The sequence below is a fragment of the Barbus barbus genome, assembly GCF_936440315.1.
Source record: "Barbus barbus genome assembly, chromosome: 42".
Taxonomy (NCBI): Eukaryota; Metazoa; Chordata; class Actinopteri; order Cypriniformes; family Cyprinidae; genus Barbus; species Barbus barbus.
In genome coordinates this window covers 4444216-4465530 of record NC_136720.1, presented here as the reverse complement: position 1 = coordinate 4465530, position 21315 = coordinate 4444216, and the positions used below count along the sequence as shown (strand labels likewise).

At 37.4% G+C, this 21315-nt stretch overlaps 1 long non-coding RNA gene across 1 annotated transcript; it reads left to right on the top strand.

The window, feature by feature from the left end:
* The first annotated feature begins 220 nt into the window (after positions 1-220).
* On the top strand, positions 221-2871 carry LOC306861678. The gene is made up of 3 exons (XR_013783495.1): positions 221-1566; positions 1684-1965; positions 2085-2871. It is a non-coding gene; the product is annotated as an uncharacterized lncRNA (long non-coding RNA).
* The last annotated feature ends 18444 nt before the right edge of the window (positions 2872-21315 follow it).

Here is a 21315-nt window from a genome sequence, read left to right as displayed (position 1 = left end):
GTGTAGTTGTTTTGAATTATTCAGTGTGGTTTCCTCAATGCACAGACCATTAAATATACTATTTGTACACAAATATTTTCAAGATCTTACATTACTTTTTTCTCCCTGTATATGCACACACACAAACACAAATCATAATGTCAAGATGGAATTTATTTTGACCCCCCCCCCCCCCCCCCCACACACACACACTGAAAATGATACAGTTTAGCAGTGCTAGGTAAATAAACACCAATTCGTCACTTTTTCAAAACTCATGGAACAAAAGGAAACACATATTTAAGTTATTTTATAACTTATTTTGGATGCTATTAATCCGACCTAATGCTGCACAGTAAGAGTAATCAGTTTACGGATAAGGACCAAAAAATGTCATTACTAATTTAAAACTATCAACAAGTGCTTTCACAGATGAAAGAGATAAAACATGTCATAATTTGCAAGCTGAATGCACATTTGCGCACTTTGACTTGCATTCACGTCTGCTTTTAAAAACACGAAATCGCTGTCTATTTCATGTACCAGCACTCGACCGACTTTTCCGCTGTGCAGGTACTGATATGCCTCCGTGCTTTTATAATTCCGCATCGAAGACCCGTCTACTCCGAGCGACAACACAAAATAATTGAAAATGTCCTCATAAGTTATGGCAGGCCACTTTTTCATTTCATCCTCCCACTGTGTGGTAAATATTTACCATCACGGCGTTTAACAGTGTTCTCTGTGTGTTCTCCCCACATCGCTCCTTACTTACAAGGTAGCGAAACGGAAGTCTAACACATTATAAGGAAGTACGTCATCGTATTTACTTCCGCGTTGCAAAATAAGGTGAATAAGCTCATCCTGTAGGTTCATGATTAAAAATGAAAATGTGAACAAAAATAAAAGTAATTAAATGTGTTATTACAGTTTTTTTTTAAATAAAAATTTCCATACAATTTGAAAAATTCTACTCCAATGAGCAAAACACCTCCACAGATTTGCACAACATTACACATAATGTCTGCTTAACCCTTTTTGCAAAACATTACACACAGCGATTTGTAAAACTCTACACACATTTTCACACCTTAGACACAGGTAAGGATTGTGAGGTTACTTCCTTGTCCTTACAAAGCCCCGGATTGCCAATGACCACACTAATGAACGAATTGGATAATCACATCCACCAGGTGTGGAAGCACACATGTGCTAATTTGAAAACGCAGCACTCAGGTGTGCTATAAAAGGCAGCAGGTGAGTTCACCTGTCTTCAAAAAAAATGGAAGGAGCTAGAAGAAGAAGAATGAGAATGAGAGGGGGAGCTCAAAGAGAAGATGAAGGAGATAGAGGAAGAGGAGAAGGAGATAGAGGAAGAGGCCTAGGTAGAGGAAGGGGTAGAGAAGGACTTGAAGAGTTGATAGAAACTGAACAAAGAAGACGAGGACCAAATTTGACTCAAGAAATCCGTGCAACACTTATTGACCATGTAATCAACCATGTACTGACACTGATGGAAGCTGTTCAACCAAATCTCAGCAGAAATACTGTTGCATCAGTAATTTGGACATTTCATCGAGAAAACAGGTAAGCTAACCACACAGTACATTGAAACTGAAGCTTTCTGTACTTATCAATATTGTTTACTGTGACATTTGACAGTAGGCTGCATGTGTATTTTTTTATATATATTTTTTTACATAGGATTAAGGGTCGAGGACACCAAGGTGGAAGGGGTCTATGTTCACTCGTGCACAAGAGGCCGCCATTGTGAATATGGTTTTTACCAATAATTGGATCAGGCTGCGAGAAATCCAAGCCAATATCATCAATGATCACCATATTTTCAATAACATCCAACGAGTCTCTCTGTCAACATTAGGTCGAATCCTCAAGAAAAATCAAATATACATGAAGCAACTGTATCGGGTACCATTTGACAGAAATTCAGAGAGAGTGAAACATCTGCGCAATGAGTATGTGGAGGTATGTATTGTTCATCTTACTATGGTGTGGTATTGTGCACTGCTCATAATGTTCTGGCACAAAAAAATACTGTGCAATAGATATTGAATAGCATCTTATTGTCTTTTACTGTGTTTCAGAGAGTCTTGCAAATGGATGCTGCAGAAATTCAACATGAATTTATATATGTGGATGAGGCTGGATTTAACCTTGCGAAAACAAGAAGAGGGAGAAATGTAATTGGACACAGGGCAATCACCAATGTGCCAGGGCAGCGAGGGGGTAACATCACCCTTTGCGCTGCTATTACACAAAATGGGGTCCTCCACCACCATGCAAATCTGGGACCCTATAATGCAAATCTAATACTTGCATTTCTTGACAGATTGCACGAGATTGTCACAGCATTAAACCAAGTGGACCAGATGCGGTACATTGTCGTTTGGGACAATGTCTCATTCCATCGGGCTGCTCTGGTCCCGAATTGCTTCCATGAGCACCCTGAATTTGAAGTTTTATACCTTCCCCCATACTCCCCCTTCCTGAATCCAATAGAAGAGTTTTTTTCAGCATGGCGGTGGAAGGTATACGACCTGCGGCCCTATGACTGTTTGCCTCTCATTCAGGCCATGGATCAGGCCTGTGATCATATCGAAGCAGCTTCTGTGCAGGGGTGGATTCATCACACGAGGCGATTCTTCCAACGGTGCCTTGCCAATGAAGACATAGCCTGTGATGTGGATGAAATCTGATGGCCTGATCCAGCCAGACGGAGAGATGATGAATAGTTACAGTAGTTTTTCTTCAGAGTCAAAGTGTATGTACTTCATGCAGTAATTTTAATTTGTCTACAGATTTTATTTGTTTCATTGTTGGTTGATTGCTGTAACTGATTATGGTAATAAATACTTGAAATATTCAGTCTGCAGCATCAGTGTTGTGCAGTGCTTGGTAAGTTTATAGTAGGCCTATTTGTGTACATTCTCCATATATTTCAAACTAATCATGAAGAATGTTGTGGGTTTGTCACTATTTTTTCATCTAAATTATCCCTTACATAACAATGTCTTGCCAAAAATCTAGCACATGCTATTTCCTAAAATAATTTTTTTTTTACAAATGTGTTTTTTATCACAGCAGTGTGAAACTGGCTGCAATAGTGTCTGATCATTGAGGACTGTGTTGGTTAAATGAAAACTAATAGCGTTTTCACAAATATGTGTATATGTTTTGACTGAAGTGTGTCATTTTGCAAACAATCTAGGAATTATGCAAATTGAGTGTGGTGTTTGGATAATTGTGATTATATTTTGAAAAAATGAACCTGGTTTTCAAAATTGCGTGTAAACAATTGAAAAACCGTATAATTCAAAATAGGAAAATTAAAATGAGTAATATGACAGAATTTGACAAAATGATGGACAATGTTAAAGTCTAACACAACCTCTGGTTTTAAAGGGGTCCTATTAGGCTTTTTCACTTTTTGAATCTTAGTCAGTGTGTGTTGTGTATGTTTGCGCATAAAACAATCTACAGAGTTACAAATCTCAAAGTCCACTCCAAAGGGAGATATTTAGTTTTTAAAAAATCCCTTTTCAAGAACTACAGTGAACAGCTCGTTTGGACTACAAAACTGTTTTCCTGTATTTATGACATCATAAATTGTAAATCCCGCCTACAGAAATTTGATTGGTTGGGGGCTGAGGAGCTCTGCATGTGCGAGCTCCTCAGCCCCCAGTTATATCACTGGATTTCTGATGGAAACCAAATATCTTCAGAAATTTTTGGATGTCATTTACATTTAATCTTGCATATAATGTCTGATAAAGCAGTGTTTGTGAGCGGAGCTCTGCTTTATGTACAGCGTTACCGGGGAAACCTCGCTGTCTGCTTCTCCAACAGCGCCTCCTGCTGCCAGAGAATTCATTTGCATATATTTGCCGCCACAAATACGATTGTGTGTGTGTGTTTATGTGGTTTATGAGGACACAAATTTGTATAATGACATGGGTATGACAGAGGTATTACAATATGAAGGTGGTTTATGAGGACACTGCCTATGTCCCCGTAATTCAAAAGGCTTAAAAAACATACTAAATGGTGTTTTTTTGAAAATCTAAAAATGCACAAAGTCTCCTGTGAGGGCTAAGTTTAGGTGTAGGGTTGGTGTAGGGCAATAGCACACACAGTTTGTTCAGTATAAAAACCATTACGCCTATGGAGAGTCCCCATAAACCACAAAAACCAACGTGTGTGTGTGTGTGTGTGTGTGTGTGTATTGTGTGTGTGTTTGTTTTTATTACATGGTGGGGTCCTCAACAGGTTAGCACACTCACATAGTGGGGACCAAAAACATAGTGGGGACCAAATCCCCGGTCCCCACAATGTTTTGCTGTTTATAGGCTCAGTTGCTGATATGCCTAGTGCAGTTTTTTTCTCGATCCCCTCCATGAACAAAAACCGAGTTTCTGTGTGTGAGTGTGTGTGGCAGCGCTGCTCTACAGCGCCCCTGTAGCCCGGCCGTGGAACTGCAGCTTTACACACACATATGACGTCATATATGAAGATACACATATTATCAACTGTTCGTGCGCAAATTGCTAAATCAAATGATAAAAAACTATTTTAAGAATGTACTATCCTGTTAAAAGACACTGTTTACAGATAATTAGCCTACTTGTACATTTTATATTACATAATTCAATAAATATACATCACGAATTCGACTTATTCTTAAGAATATTAAGGTGATGGAGATTTCTAATGAGATTAATTAACGTTAATGTTGTTATCAGAATCATAATTTTTGAATGTGGCGAATGTACTATTGAATCTAAATTACACGTTGTGCGTGTTATGCTAAAGTGTCCTAATTAACTGTAGTTAAACTGCGGCGTGGCGGGAGATTGTGAGATCACGTGACCTCTCTCTGAATCACCGGAACCGACGAGAAACGACCCGTTAAAATGAGACGGAGAAGAATAACACCATTAAAAGAAGCAGAAGTTCATGTTGTCCGTTGCCATGACAAGACCGACTCACTGGAGGCCAAACACATAAACGATTATAAAGGTAGGTTTGTAGGAAATGTATAGATGTTGTTGTGACTGGATTGCTGAAAGCTAATTATCCGTGATTAATCACTAACGTTACCGCGCTATAACCTTATACGTTACATATCATGGCCACGAATTGGGAAGTCGTTCCCATGAATGAATTGTGAAATTATTTACACCAGGCAATAAAATAAGAAATCGTGGCCACGAATAAAGGAGGCATGGAATGATTTGTTAGTTGTTAGCACATAGGGCCTAGCAGGATTGTATAGTAAAGGCCTAGGTATCGCCAGCAGGGCTCCTATTTTAACTGGTATTTGTGTTAAATTCACAATTATCACAGATATTTTAATATGATATTAAGTGATTTAAAAAAAACTAAGTGTAAAAAATACTGTAGTAAGTTAACCATGATTATTTTCGGAAGTAAGGGATCTGGGTCCTTTGGAATAGGAGGGATATTGTATTTACTAGATATCAGATTAGTTATCATATTATATTATGCTTATTTTTTTAGCAGTATTAAATTGCACTTTGTGACAGTATCAATAAATGTATTTAAAAAGTCAGTAGTCATGAAAGAGTTAACATGAAAATATATTGTCAAAGGGTGTAGAATACACTGGTTAAACTTACAAAGCATAAAAGTTATTTATAGTTGGCTAAATATAAATGTATAAGTTACATGTCTACAAGGGATCGAATTAACATTTGTAACCCCCCCCCCCCCCCCCCCCCCCCCCATCTATCTACCCACTTCAGGTCGTGGAGTGTTTGCCTTAGTTCCTTTTATTAAAGGAGATTTTGTAGTCGAATATAGGGGACAAATGATCACCTTAATTGAAGTCGGACTCCGAAGAGAAGCCAATCAAGACACTTTTTTTATGTTCGACTTCATCTGGCAGAACAAGAAGTGGTGGTACTTTTTTTTTTTTTATCAATACATTTTAAAATTACAATAAAAAAAATAAATAAATAGAGCAATTTTCAAGTCCAAATTTGTGGTGTTATGGTTTGTTAGGCTAAATTTTCATTTTTGTTTCCTGAAGCATTGATGCAACTCAAGAGGATGGCACCCTTGGCCGCCTTATAAATGATGATCACATTAATCCAAATTGTACAATGAAAAGGATTGTCTTTGAGGGAAAACCCCATTTGTGCCTATTCGCTGCAAGAAATATCATTCCTGGAGAGGAACTCTCATATGACTATGGAGGAAGTGACTGGCCTTGGAGAAAGGTTTGGCAAAATTTGACTACTTTTATAATTTGTACAGTAGAGGGAATGGGAAGTTTTTAATTAAAGATGTTATATTTTGTTGACTTGCTTACATTATCCCAAATGTTTCCAAGAATGTTTAAAACCAAAGAAATCCGCAATATTAACCAGTGTCCAAATATCCTTTTTCTTTTCTTTTTTTTTTTTTGTGGTAATCAAAATGTATCTAAAGGAGCAAAAGCCTTTAAAATGGCTTAAATTACATATAATAGCAATGAGGCTATAATAATTGGTTCAAATAACGTATCAAAAGCAAGTTATATGGTTTTATTGAACAAAAATGTTAAAATACATAATATAATATAAAACAATATAATCATAACTTAAATATATCAAAACATGTAAACTCAGTGCAAGGGTTTTAACGGTTTTTTTTATTTTTTGTAATTGTGATGAATTGTCTATGAACCAAATATTTGGAAAGATTATGCGTTGCCCTGTTAGTGTACGTTTATAAATTATTTAACTTATAAATCTGATCATCCCAGATTAATCTGTTCCCAGATAAATATAAGCAACTCACTCACAGCATTCAGAAATGGAGTTTGAAATGTGCTCCACACATATAAATGATAACTGTGTGTGGAGTAGCATTTACTGTGAACAGAGCCATTCTGAGACCTGTCGACTACATGCATGTAAATAATTTGAGCGCATATATATATATATATATATATGTATATATGTGTCGGTCTGTCTGTCTGTCCTGTCGGTCTGTCTGTGTCTGTCTATTATTTTATTATAGTTGGTCTTGAAGTCTTGCACACTGTTTCTAGTGTAATGTACGTAGTGGGGACCTGTAGTTTTAGGAAAGCCATATAAACCCTTTGATACTAAATACACACACACTTCACAGGTTTAGCTGAAGGAGGGGACTCTTTGTAAGGTTCAGCTCTTGGTCGTTTAGGGCTTTGAAACGGTATGTGCTGGGGTCCCCTTCTCTTTAAGTGTTTCCAGAATTTAAGGGCTCTTTTTTGGATATTGAGAAGGAGAGGGTACTGGCTTTATTTTGCCCTGTGTTTTGTTTTCTTTGGAATTTGAGTGTTCTTTTACAGAAATCTACTGCTATTTTGTTTTTACCTGCCTCATACTTAAATGCCGTTCTTTTTTTGTAAAGTGAATTTTTAAAAAGACCAATAAAAGTTGAAAAAGGACCATCTTTTGGACCAACTTAAAATCTGTTTTCTAAACGCATGTTACTATTGTGAATAATTTAACATTTCCATACATGTGCTGTTTATTTCTTTTATTTCATTGGTCGTATATTTAATCTTATAAATTAATTTGATAGTGATGTGGGAAATCTCCGGTTGTTTATTCTGCATAAAATACAACACCCACTCCTCAAAATCCAATTAATAACTAACTAAAATTCTGCTGTACATCACAATAGAAAAGATTTATCAGTACTACAATTATATTGCAATATTACGTCATAGTCACAGGTGCAGGGCTCGCAAAATCGCTAGCCCGACGTTCCGGGGCTATTGTTTTCCAAAAAATGTATCCCTGCCCGACGGGCTACCTTAAATACAGGGCTCCCACACAATGTTCCCTCTAAGCTGAGCACGCGCGTGACCACGCTCTTCTTGCACCGCGGCCGCGCAGAAGAAATAATGTGCCTCGCACACGCAAAAATGAGTTGGGAAGCCATTTGATTGAATGCCGCCAGTAAAAGGGAAAGAATAGCAATGCTCGGGCAAACCGCTATAGAGCTGATGTCACGACAGAGTTAGAGCCGGTGAATAGAAAGAGAACGATGTGCACCAAATGAGTCTCTGTAGGAACTGAATACTTCAATAGTTGCTGTGCGCTCAACACGAGAGACAACACAAACGCAATGACATGAAATAAAACATCCTCATGTATTAAAGAAGAGTGGCTTGATTAAGTGCTGGAAATAGCAGAGGATGGGCAAAGAACAGTAACAAAACTCTGAAACATGTACAGTCACACACAAGAGTATTGTACAAACTGTATTTCATAACCATGTTTAGACAGCTATAGAAGAATTCATATGTTCACGTTTTTTATATTTAACACAGATCTCAGCTTACGTTTTCCTTCAGTTTGTATTCTAATCTATCAGTTTAAATAGTTTGTTTTGATAATATATTATGTTAGGCCTATATTATAGACTCAAAAACAAGGTCAATTATTTATCAGGTTTTTGACTGAGTCTCTTGCTCAAGGCTGTATTCATTTAAAAAATACAGAAAAAAACAGTGATATAGTGAAATATTATTGTAACTTCTAATATTGGTTTCCTATTTTAATATACTTTAAAATAGCATTTATTCCTGTGAACAAAGCTGTATTTTCAGCATCATTACTCCAGTCTTCACTGTCCCATGATCCTTCAGAAATCATAATAATATACTGATTTATTATCAGTGTTGAAACTGTTGTGCTGATCAATATTTTTTTCTAACTTGTTACTTTTTTTCTTTGATTAAGTTTAAAAGAACAGCATTTATTGAAAATATAAATATTTTCTTGCAATAGAAGTCTTTACTGTCAATTTTGTCCATTTAACACATCCTTGCTGAATAAAGTTTATTTAACTTTAAACTTTAAAAAAAAATTTTTTTTTAAGTATTTTTAAAAAAAGAGAAATTCTGACCCAAATTTTTAAGTTTATATTGTAACACAAAATCTCTATTTTGACTTAAACACTTAACTTTTTAAAAAATATTACAGGTCCGAAAAAATACTTAAAATACTAAATATATATAAGCAGTACAAGTGTTTCCAACATTGATTAAAAATCTGCATATTAGAATGATTTCTAAAGGATCATGTGACTAAAATGTAATTAATTCCTGTGATACAAAGCAGTATTTTCAAAGTATATTAAAATAGAAAACATTTATTTTAAATTGCAATTATATTTCACAATAATATTTTGTGAAATAATTTTTATCAAATAGATACAGCATTGATGAGCATGAGAAACTTCTTTAAAAAACTTTATTGATCCAAGCTTTTGATCTGCTGTGTATTGTACAGTAAAAATGTTTTCTCTTTAACCTAAAATGTACATTTAGTTACATCATGGGTCAAATTAAATATAAATAGCACATTAAAGTTCAAAGTTACACACTTTTTTGTGTGCGTGCTGTACAGGTCTGGTATAAAGAATGCTTTTACTCAGGTGCCTGAAATGTCCGCCCAATAGAAAAAAGTTTTGCTCAGCAAGAAAAAAAATTAGAGGGAACATTGTTCCCACCAGTGTTAATTTCGTCGACGAAGACTACGACGGAAAATATTCGTCAACGAACCTTTTTTCTGTGACTAAGACGAGACGTTGACGAGCTAAAACTAATATCTGATGATAAAAACTATGACAATTTATGCGTGTCTTCGTTAACAAGACGAGACAGGACTAAAATGTTATTTGAGGACTACCGGACATTCAAAATGCATCCTATAGGCTAAGTTAACTGAGTTGTCTTTCAAAATGTGCGTCTCTGTCATTGATAAGGGGCGTTTGCATATCTAGTCTCAGTATGGCAGCCGCAGTGGACGGATAGGCTACCAAAACGCAAACTAGCGATCTGAAACAATGACCTCAGCACCCGAAGGGTTAGGGAGTGGGTGACCAGACGTCCCGTTTTTCCCGGGAGTCACAATTCATTGTCGATTAACTTAAAGTCAGTGAAGGTGCGATAGGCGGAAACGCGCTGATAGAAGTGCTCTCTCTCGCGCACGCTCCACTTCTTCAGTTCTCATACAGCGCGCGATCACTTCTCAGCGCTCAAATACACACACAGCAGTCCAAATGTCTCTCATGTAGAGTATCTCATGGAAATACAGTCCGTTATGGTTTAAGTGAGCTTAAACAGGTGGGTGAAAACTGAATGTATGTCAGTAGGCTATTACATGCATACCTTCCGTCTTAAATGGACAGCATTCCTAATTATCTGTCATAAATGTTAACCAACAAAATATGTTAAATAAATGTATACTTGTTAAGTAAACCTACTGTATCTGAAAAATGAGTTTAATTTATATCTCTACCAAAAAATGTATTACGTCATAGTCACAGGTGCAAGGCTCGCAAAATCGCTAGCCCGACGTTCCGGGGCTATTATTGAGCATAATGAAATTTATTCCAGTTTTTCCAAATTCAATCCCTGATTCAAATTTCTCATAACTAAGCTTAATTGATTTGGACTAAAGAGAGAAGTATTGATGACTGTTTTTGTTTGAATACTACATATAAAATAGCTACCAAAATAAATGTTGGTAACTGGAGTTTGATTAAAAGTTGACGAAAATGCAATGACTTTTCGTCGACTAAAACTAGACTAAAACTATGAAAGACTCAAATGACTAAAATGTGACTAAGACTATTAAGCATTTTCGTCTCAAGATAAAGACTAAGACTAAATCAAAAATACCTGCCAAAATTAACACTGGTTCCCACAGGTCCTTAAATTTGATACAACTAAATTGAAGAGTTTAAGGTTTTTAAACACGTTAAATGGTATAAGAAATAATTTTTCAAATTGCCTTAAATAGATTTTTAAGAATTCTGCAGATACCTTGTAAATAGTAAAATAAAACTCTTTCCCTGATATTCGTTGATATTTGTGTATTGAAAATGTTTTGATTGACATTTATGGTTTTTATTTTATTTGGGCTAGTTAAATCAATTTTCGGCTACCAAAATCTGAAGAGTACCTGCCCGAAGGGATACCGGGGATTTAGAAACTTTGCGAGCCCTGAGGTGTATAATTGATGTCACTAGGATAGTCTTAAGCTGCTTGGTGATTTATATAGTTTGCTTTATGATATTGTTTGGTAATGGTTCATGTCCATGATGTATTTTGTTTAGGGCTGGGTTTCGTTCAAAAATTTCGATACCGATACCTTGAGTTCGATACCGGTTCCTGAACGATACTTTTTTCGATACCAGTTTTATGAAATCAGTTTTAATAAGATTACATTATCTCAAAAAACTATTTTTTAATGTTGATATTTATACAGACTCAAAGCCTCATCTCCTGAGCCAATGCACAAAGAAACAAAATATATCCAACACAATAAATAAATAATTTTAATAAAGTTCAAATAGTTTTCAGTTTACACATCTGTTACGTTAGGCTACGTTTACATTAGTGTGTGTTCATTTTAAAACACAAAGCTCAGACAGAATCATCATTTCTAGGTTGTTAAAAACTTCAAGAAATGTTAAATCTTCATCCACTTCCATAAGTGGGTGTTTTATTTTCTTTCACCACATGTTTTATTGTTATTAAATTCTGGTGTAGTATGTCTAATTATTTGAATGCATAAAAACAACTAAGTTTATTTAAATTTATTCTTAAAATAGCCTTATGAAATGTTTTATTTTTCCTCAGAAATTCTGTGTTCTGTATCTGGTTTTCAAACGAAGACATAAAACATTAATTTAATTTCAGCTGGTGCCAGATTTAATACATCCTGCAAGTGCTGATCAATTACTTTTGAACCAATGTCCACAGGTTGTAAAGATGTATCTGACAAAAGACCACTTTGCTCTTTGATGTAGGTTAGGTCTTCCTCTGGCTGCTCATCAGGGTCATTTTCATCATCTATCTTTTCAACGACATCTTGTTCCTCCTTTTCATCAACAACATTCTCTTCAGATTCATTCAAGGAGTTAATCCACTGCTCAATCTCCACATCACCAAACCACTTGTTGAACCTGATCAAATATTTCAGAGCATTTCTAACAATCAGTGTGTACATACTTGTACTCGTAATGCCCTTTGTAAGTTAATTTGCTTTTCAGTTTGATCCTAAACATTCTAGATTGTGTCAAATAATCCTCTACCGAAGAATATTCACTTCTCACATACTTCTCAAATAGCAAAGTATTAATTTTCAGATGTTTGACAGCTGCACAGTGAATCTTCAAGTGCTTGTCTTCGCTTCCACAAATCACATGTGCCAACGATCTGAAGAAAGCAGTTACCATCTGGTTTGATGGTCTTTGTCTGACACGGACCTGCAATGGGACCAAAGTTTATGACACTACAATCAGTGTTAGAAAAGGGCTAAAAAGTCAGGAATTCAAAGTAATTTCACCTGCCAAAATGAAAAGCTTAAGGTCCACAAGAGAGTTCAATCTGGAGAGAAGCCTCGTACCTGCCAACACTGTGGAAAGCATTTATCTAAAAAAGAAAGCCTTAAAAGACACATGAGAGTTCACACTGGAGAGAAGCCGTTTACATGTGGTCACTGTGGAAAAAGTTATAGATATAAAACGGCTCTTAAGTACCACATGAGAATTCATGTATGAGAGAACTGGAATTAATTTCACAGACTGGAAACACCATGTTTGAGAGACTGTATAATGTGCTGATTATTGTTACAGTACTAATGCTGCCTTCACGTGCTATCGGCATGATCGTAAATACGAGTTTCCTAATCGGAAATTGGATGTGAACGGCCTCTCAAGTCGTATTTACTACTGGGAAATGTGGAAATAATTTTGATACCCTAACAACTACATCCCTTTGTCTTGTCTCTAAAGTAGTGTATTTATAGGCTAGATATGAATGATCATTCGAAGCAAATTGTATGTTTTATAAGCAGTGAAATAAGCATGTATTTGACCGAAATTGTAGAATTGTCACCAAACTACATAGTGTGAATGTTTATATGATTGTCAACCAATGGGATGCTACATTTTATTCTTTCCGACATTAAAGCACTTGAATACGACAAGCTCGTAATCACGACTTCATAAGTGGGAAATTGGAAATTTCCGATAGCACGTGAAGGGAACATAAATCACCTTAGAATGCTAAATTCCCAATTGAGAAGCCAGAGTCATAAATTAGATTAATTGTATTGATTAGTCAAATGAAGAATGACCTAGTTACAATTTTACATGTCAGCTGAAGTCTAAATCTGTATCAAGTAAAATGCATAAAACTGTGTAGGCATGCACAAAATAATAAACAATATCAGCTTATGAATGAAAACATACAGAGAGCTAGAGATCTAGCAATAGCCGCTTTTCCACAGTCAGGCCAGTGCAAGCAAGGGCTTTCATCAGGCCCGGCAGGGCTAATAGCCTAGGACATGTAGCAGGGCGATTCCACAGTTTAGGCCTAACTGCAAGGACAATAGCCTGCAAAATCAATCTTCATGGAGAAAGCCATTGACCTCAGGTTAACATCCTGAGAAAACCTGGGGTACAGCTGTGTGAAAGGCAGGGTAAATCTGGTAATGGTAAACTAGTAAACTTTGATCAAAGTTGAGTTTATGTAAAATTTAACGTATGTAACATGGACGGAAAAACTGTGTAAATTCAAGCAGAAAGTGTACTTAATCTAATTCAGTTTAATAAAATTCTGGTTGAATCCCAGTTCATGTTTTGCTTTGTTCCTAGTTTGGTATAGTTACGAGTCATGGGTTGTGTATGGTTCACAAAACTGGTAATAGGACTTCCATGCAGGCAGGGTGGCCATCTAATATTATCTGTTCTGTAAACTTAAAGGTGCATTTTTTGATTCTGGTATGTTCTTAAACTGAAAGCCAGCTAAATTACTAACAAATACCACAGGTATATTTTTCAAATTTATTTGCCAAATGTAGAAGACAAAGGAACTCCTACAAGTGTGCAAAGTTATAACGTGTGTAACGTGGACGGAAAAAATTAAACAATCCTGCAAGATTGCCTCTGTAACACAAAATAATACCATTTCATGAAAACTGGCAAAGAATAGAACAAGTTCATAACACATTAAAATAACCTGTCATCATACTATTAAATTTAAAGATCATACATTGTGAATGAAATAACATTTGTAACGTGGACAGATAAAATGAGTAATTCTGCTGAATAGTGTCCTGCGGTCCTGGAATGCTAAAACAACTTCAAACAAGTCAGCAACTTTGAATGGGTTATGTCCCGTTATGGTAACAGGACCATAAAAGATCCACATGGGATGAACAGACTCAATGTCGTCTCTCCTTGGCCACGAGAATGAGTTGCATGCCGGGTCTTTGTGTAGAAACTTGAACTTCACGTGAGGGACGTCAACACCTTCACAGAGACAGTGATCTGTTACTCTTCCTATGCAATAGGCACGGTCATAATACACAGCATAATAGTCGTCCTTTTGAAGTCTGAACCTGAAAGGCAAAAAACAGGATATCAGAAAAAAAAACTTTTTGCAATTATATGAGCACCTATTTATGAACCATCTACATGATTAAAGAGGTAGTGATTTCACTGCTACATCTGTACAGCTGCATGTTTGCAAAGGATATGTATGGGTTATGACTAATTATTTTTTAACACTTGAAATGTATAATTATGTGTTTAATTATATGCTCTGAACACCACAGCAAACTTAATTTACAGAATAGCTGTTTCATTTCTTGAATACACTTCTTAAATTAAGAATCTGATGACTGTAGTCTCCATGTTCATGTCAATTACAAGATAAGGATATTATCTTCTCTATGATAGGCTGTAATTTACATAGCCTGATTTACAGAATATGATGCTGCATGAATGGTGGCCTACAAAGTATTTGGAAAAGTTTTTTGATTTCATATTAGGCCTGCCGGTGTGTTCCTTTTAAAATAATGAATATAGGCTACTTCAGACATTTATTAGACATTATGTGCTAAATATGATTTGGAGAAATAATACACAAGACTATAGGCTATTGCTGAGCTGTGGCTGTTGGCTACACTTGCACTCAGGAAATAATTAGACTCTTGACTGGTCAATTAAGTGAGGTAACGCTGAATCGCATGATAGGCTAATCGACCAATACAGGCAAGGAAATGAGCACAAATTACATGATGAAGGTACACTTGACAGGCTGTGAAGCTTCATTTTACCACAAAGCTAATGTTTAAACTAGCTTTATTGTGTGCCGTCAGTGCGGAAAATCAGCGTGTGTTCCTTAACATTTGTAGGGGTTTATTACATTTTATAATATTAATATTAATACGTAATTTAAACAAATAGTTTAATTTAGCTCAAAGGGAATCATTTATGATTTTATAGGGATTTGAACAGAATCAGCGTTACGGCGATTCACTGAACGAGCCGTATAACAAACTCTGCACTGGATATTAAAATCCCAAATATAGTGAAAACACTATTAAATAGCACAGTAACGAAATCGACAGATTAAGGCATTAACTTGTGAGCAGAAAACACAAGATACTTCTCTTTTAAAATATAAATCAGATTTTATTTATATAAACCTAAGACATAAACTAATCTAACACATGAACACAAGCATTCACACATTCACACGTTGCAGAAAGAGAGAAAGTGAGGAAAGGATGAGTTTAAGAGGAGGAAATGTGAAATCCCAAGTTCACAGCAATATGTGTTATTGCATAGACCTGAACAACCATCAATCACTTATTTAACCCTCGCTTTGAGTTTCTCAATGAGGCTAAAATTTATATTAAATACACCAATTAGAACCTGTTAGAATCTGGAGGTGTGTTTGCTGGTTTTGCCTGTGTAACGGGGTTGGTTGCAGACAGGGGGTTCCCCGAAGTGTCTGATTCGCTGGAAGTTCAGTAGTCTTTGAAGTGATGTCTCTTGGCGTTGGCTTGCTGGACGTTTGAAGAAGTGCAGTCGAAGCTTTAACATTAACACACGAAACTCCACGGAAAGAAAAGAAACTAACGTAAAATAATAAAATAAAATGATGTAACGAGACTAAGTTGTTTTCCTTCTCATTATGGCACATGAGGCCAGAGCATGCTCAAAGAGCAGCACGCACGCGGTGAGAGGGACGAGAGTCAGAGAGCAGGGGCGTAAAAGTAAGAGAAGATAAGAGAGAGAATGGAGGATGTCCTGAGGTTTTAAACTCAGCTTCTGGACCGTCCCATCTGCACGTATTGACCAATTAGGTATTGTCCTTGCTTAGCTAGGGTGTGTTCTTCAAATCATAAATCAGCTTGTTATCTGTCACATGGTCCGAATTTTACAAGCTATGGCCAAGTATACCTTATTGAACATGATTTCATAATAAGACTATGATGCATTTGACAAAGAATTGACAGGAAGAAACATTTCAAGCGTGAATTCTCAAACTCATAGATACTAAACATGCAATAGGTCTCTTTAAGGCTCGAGCCATTCAATACTTATTAAAAGCAAGACATATTGAGTTATTAAAACAAGGATATTCAAATGGGTTACATACACAATATGCAGTTATGCATAGAAATTATTAGTTTCATTAAAATTGAAAATGAAAGTCTTTATGTGGTTCTATGGAGAACGAGGCATGTTCTTTAGAGAAGGAATGTTGGTTTGGACGGTCTTTTATGTGTGGAGACACGCCCAAAAGAGTCTGTAGCTAATGATTTTCTATCACAGGTTTACGTGTGAACATCAGTCTTGATTACTTGCAACAAATTTGACAGTCTCCTTCTTGAATTGGAATTATCAATAAGTGTTTCTTTGTCCTCAGTGTTGTAAGTTGTTTGGTGAAAAAGGCTTGCTAGTTGGGAGTTGCTTGCCCCAAACTAGATTTATGACGTCCTGTTCCTTAAGGCCTCTCTGCATTCCAGCTCCTCAGGTTTCAATGTTCCAATGCATCTTAAAAATGGTCTGATTCAGTCTATGATATCCTACATCTCCCCCTTTCGATCGGCGAGGTGTTTAGTTGAAGACGTCGTCGAGCGCTGGAAACACAAAGGCAGAAGAAGCAGACAAGAACACAGCAAACAACAAGACAACACCTCCATAACAGTTACTGTATTGGTGCAGGTCCTCAGGTTATTTGAGGTACAGACGGTTATATTCAATTAGTCAATATAGTTTAGTAATTTGAACAGTTCAATTTAGAAATTGTCGTTCTAATTCGGTTCAATACTTTGATTCTTCGATCAAGTTTTGAGATTAGATTTGTTTGTTCCTTCTAAGTTGTCTTAACTTAAGAATGTTCACCTTTAGTTTCTAGTGGCATCATTTGTGGTAAAATGAATTGACCTATTGTGCATGGAGCTCTCTGGCTTCCATTCAGTTTAGAGTGGCTTGCGGATATTAGGTGTGACGAGTCAATCCTAATATCAGACCTTTGACCCTTGCAGGGTGTCTAGGTGTTTCACCTACTAAAGAAAGAGGGGAAGGAAAAGTATAGGTGAAAGAAAAACAAAACAAAACAAAGCTGCTGTGGGTTTTCCTAGAGTGGTTTGCAACTTATGTTGCGCTAGGATGTCGTGCAGCTAGGAAGTCATGTACCTTAACTTAGTGTCAGGTGTTCTACCTATTGTGAGGATAGCTGCATGTTTCTTCATGGTGGTGTATGTAACTTCATGTTATGCTCCAATTTGTATATTCTACTTGTGAGAAGAATATGTTTGTGGAATGTGTTATCAGTAGATGTGGTTACCTCTGGGTATAGGTAATGTTATGTGTGTTAGTGGTGTAGTGTAGGTGTGGTCAGATCTGTTTCAGTCTGTGTTGTCTCCCCCCTTTTCTGGTATGTCAGTGAAGACTGGCTCTCTGCATCCTTGGCGTGGATGAGGGCGTGTCCATGATCTAATGGGGGTCAGTCCAGCAAGGCAGGAAGTTCTTAAGCAGACAGTCAGAGGTAGTTTGGCATGGCTGTGTGAAGCTGGGATGCAAACTTCGTCTCCTATGTTGCATTCCTCTTGTGCTGCCTTCTGGATGTGGCAGACTTTCTGACCTTCTGTGCTTTGGTGGTTGCTGTTGCACAGACGTGAATGTGGTTCTTGAAGTTTTAGTTCATTTAGCAGTTTACTAGTGAGTGATGGGTGACTGAGGTGATGTTCTCTGGTACCTCAGTTTTCATCATTGGTTGGCCGTGAGAGACTTGTTCATTCTGGGTGGTTGTTGAACAGGTGCTTGTCATCTCTGATATGGTGTCGTACCATGTGATCACCGGCCTTCCGTTCTGTCGCTGGTCACAGCGAGCATGACTCAATTTTGTAGTCATCCATGTTCAGCTTATCTTGAAGGAACTCTTTCAGTTGTTTCATGACTTGTTCCATGTCTTCTGATGGTAAGCTGTCTTGTTCTTGTGCATACTCAGCACTGTGAATGTCTGAGTGGTGCTGAGGTGGGTTTCGTTGACGCTTACCCACACGAGTCGCTCTTGGATGAGTCAGGTGATTACCTTTGGATGTCTGGTTAGGTTTCCAGATGTTGTGGTTTCTTGAGAAGCGTGGTTGGTCCCACGGATTTTTCCAGCGATTGGGCTGATAGCTGTCGTGGACATGGGGGTCACGTTCTCTGTGCTCTTGATGGAGGACTCTGGTGTTGTGATGCAACTGGGTGTCGTCCAGTGCAAAGCTTGAGTCTTTGTTGCCAGAGTTCAAGAGTGTGGAGGTTGTGTTACCTTTCTTTGGGGCCATCTTCTGCTTGTTGTAGGCCTTCTGTGTCAGGTCACGCAACTGTTGGGTGGTCATGGAGCGTGGACAGGCCATGACGCCTAGATGGTGGCTGACTCCAGGGTGCAGATTTCTTAGGAAGAGGCTTTTGAAGTTCACATCCTCTTCAAGGTCAGGTTCGTTGTGTGCACCGAAGTAGGCTTGTCGGAGTCGGTTGTAGTAAGCTTGTGGAGCCTCTTGTCGACCTTGTTTGGTTTCTAAGGCAGTTAAAAGTCCATGTTCAGATTCAGAGTCGGTAAACTCTTTAATCAGGACTTCACGAAGTAGCTGGTAGTCTGACTTCGTTCGGCTGGGCTGTCGATCTAGAAAGTTTCGTACCTCGGTACTGGACGTGGCTCTAAGGAGGTACAACCTGTCTCTGTCAGTCACATGAGGTCTCATTTCCAGATAGAAGTCGATATCTTGAAGATGGGCCTGAATGGTGTGGCCCTCTGTGGAGTTCGGGTTGAACTTGCTGATGTTTTTAGACAGCTTGTCGAGGTCTTTGATGGTCATCCCATGTGCAGCTCCGAGGTCTGCTTGGATGGGAGGTTTTCTTTCGTGGACAGGAAAGAGTTCTGTGGCGAAGGCAGGTGAGGTTTTGGGTTGTGGCTCTTCGCTTCTTTCGCTGTATACCAGTTCTTGGATGTGGGACTCTGCTCTTCTCAGCAGAGGTGAGGCTGAGAGCTGTTTCTCTCGTCTTGGCTCTTGTTTCTGCTCATCAGCATGTTTAAGTTCTTTTCTGACCATGTAGAGCTGATCGTTGGTATCGTCTAGTTGTTGGGTCAGAGTGTCTATTTCAGAACTGTACCTTTCAAGGTGGTCTTTCAAGGCACTGATTTCAGCATTCTTGTCGCTGATGTCATGCTTGGCTTTCTCTAGGAGCTGTTCAGCATACTGGAGTCTGTTTACCAGGTCTTTCTGGGCAGCCTTTGCATGTTGTTGGTCGAGCTGAGCTGCTGTCAGGGCTGCTTGGAGCTCCTTAACTTGTTCCGTTGTTTCCTGCTCCCTTTCGTTGGGTGCTTTGAGATGATCTTGAACTTTCACTTCCAGCTTGTCTATGCGGCGTTGAACACGTGTCAGCTCCTCTTGAAGGTGGGTGACGTGCTTGTCGCTCAGTTTCAGCTGGGTTGTGAAGGCATAGCTTAGAGAGGTTGAGATTTTGACTAGCTCCTCGTGGTTGTTGTTCTGGCTTGAATCTTGTGTCAGGAATCTTCTCAGGTTTAGGATTATTATTAAAAATAATAACAGTTCAAGGGTCTTGGGGGTGAGGCTGTCTGTCGTGCCTCTCAGCCAAGTGTTCCCATCTTCCCCTTGTGCAAAGGGGTTTGCAGTCTGCGGCATGTTGGCACGCTAGGGAGAAGAGAGACTGACACAGATCTGTGTGGAGTAAAAGCCTATGTGTAGGTGAGGCAACTAAGTGTTGTGTCAGTGATTTTGAACCACTAATGTAGTGTGGTGATGATGACTGTGTTGGTCGCAGTGTCTAGGTGGTAGACTAAAGATGTGAAGACTTCGTCACTCTAATGAGGAAGAGGGGAAAGAGAGAAACAGGTGAAAAGCAAATTCAATTAAAATAAACAATTCCCTTTTTTTTTTTAAATGAGAAATTATTTATTAATTTTTTTCTTTCAATTAAATGTTATCAAGAGGCAAACAATATTATTAAATCTCTGTTCTCGACAGATGAATATAATAATAATTCTGATATCTCTTTTTAGTCTGACAGGATTGACAACGTACACCTTACAGTTGGACCGCTCACCAGGGAGGCTGCGAAGGCAACGGTTGCTCAAAACTTCTCTATTAAAATTGATCTCAGTGTTGTATGAGATGTTAAAATTTTGATTGCGTTTTTAATGTAGGGAGGTTAGGAAGAACGATTACAATCAAATTCGTAAAGATGATTAGTCCTTTTGACAAGCTTGTGTATCTCATTCACTTAGAATTGATTGATGGTTCTTACAGGTCCCCACAAATGTGAAAAGTGAAGATGAAAGAAAGCAGGAGAGAACAGGAGAGAAGAGAAAGAGACAGTAAATGCTAGTCCACTAGCAAGCAGTTATGCCGACTATGAGTAGAGCGTTGTTTTCAGTTGCTACACAACTTAACAAAAATAAATTTTGGTGAAAGAGATTTGTCTCTTAAATTGATTTGAACTCGTAGTGACGGATAACAATGTCTCCTATTAATGCTCAGGTGAGACAAAGTAAAATTGAAATTAAATAAATAAAAATAGAAAATAGTGGCTAAGTCTATAACCAAAACAGGAAGAATGAGGGAATAAAACGCAATAAAGTAATGAGTGAGTATAAGTCTGAATAGAATCTATTAATATGGGTAATAAATCAATTAGATAGAATAAGTTTACTTAAACGTTCCAAGTTCAAGACTTATTTGTATCTAAAATGATTAGGCCCAGAAGAGAATAATAGAAGTATTGATCATATGAAATGATCTGAGGGAAATTTGAATGATTCCAAATAAATTTAATGTTTTAATTAAATTTTTGAATTTGGCACAATTAATAATTGTGAACTAGTATTTCCCTTTCTAGTAAAATGCAAATAAGTGGTAAGAAGTGAGAATTTAGAGAAATAAGAAATAGAAAGACCAACAAGTCTATTAGTTGAGAGGTGTTTAAAGGGTTAAATCACTT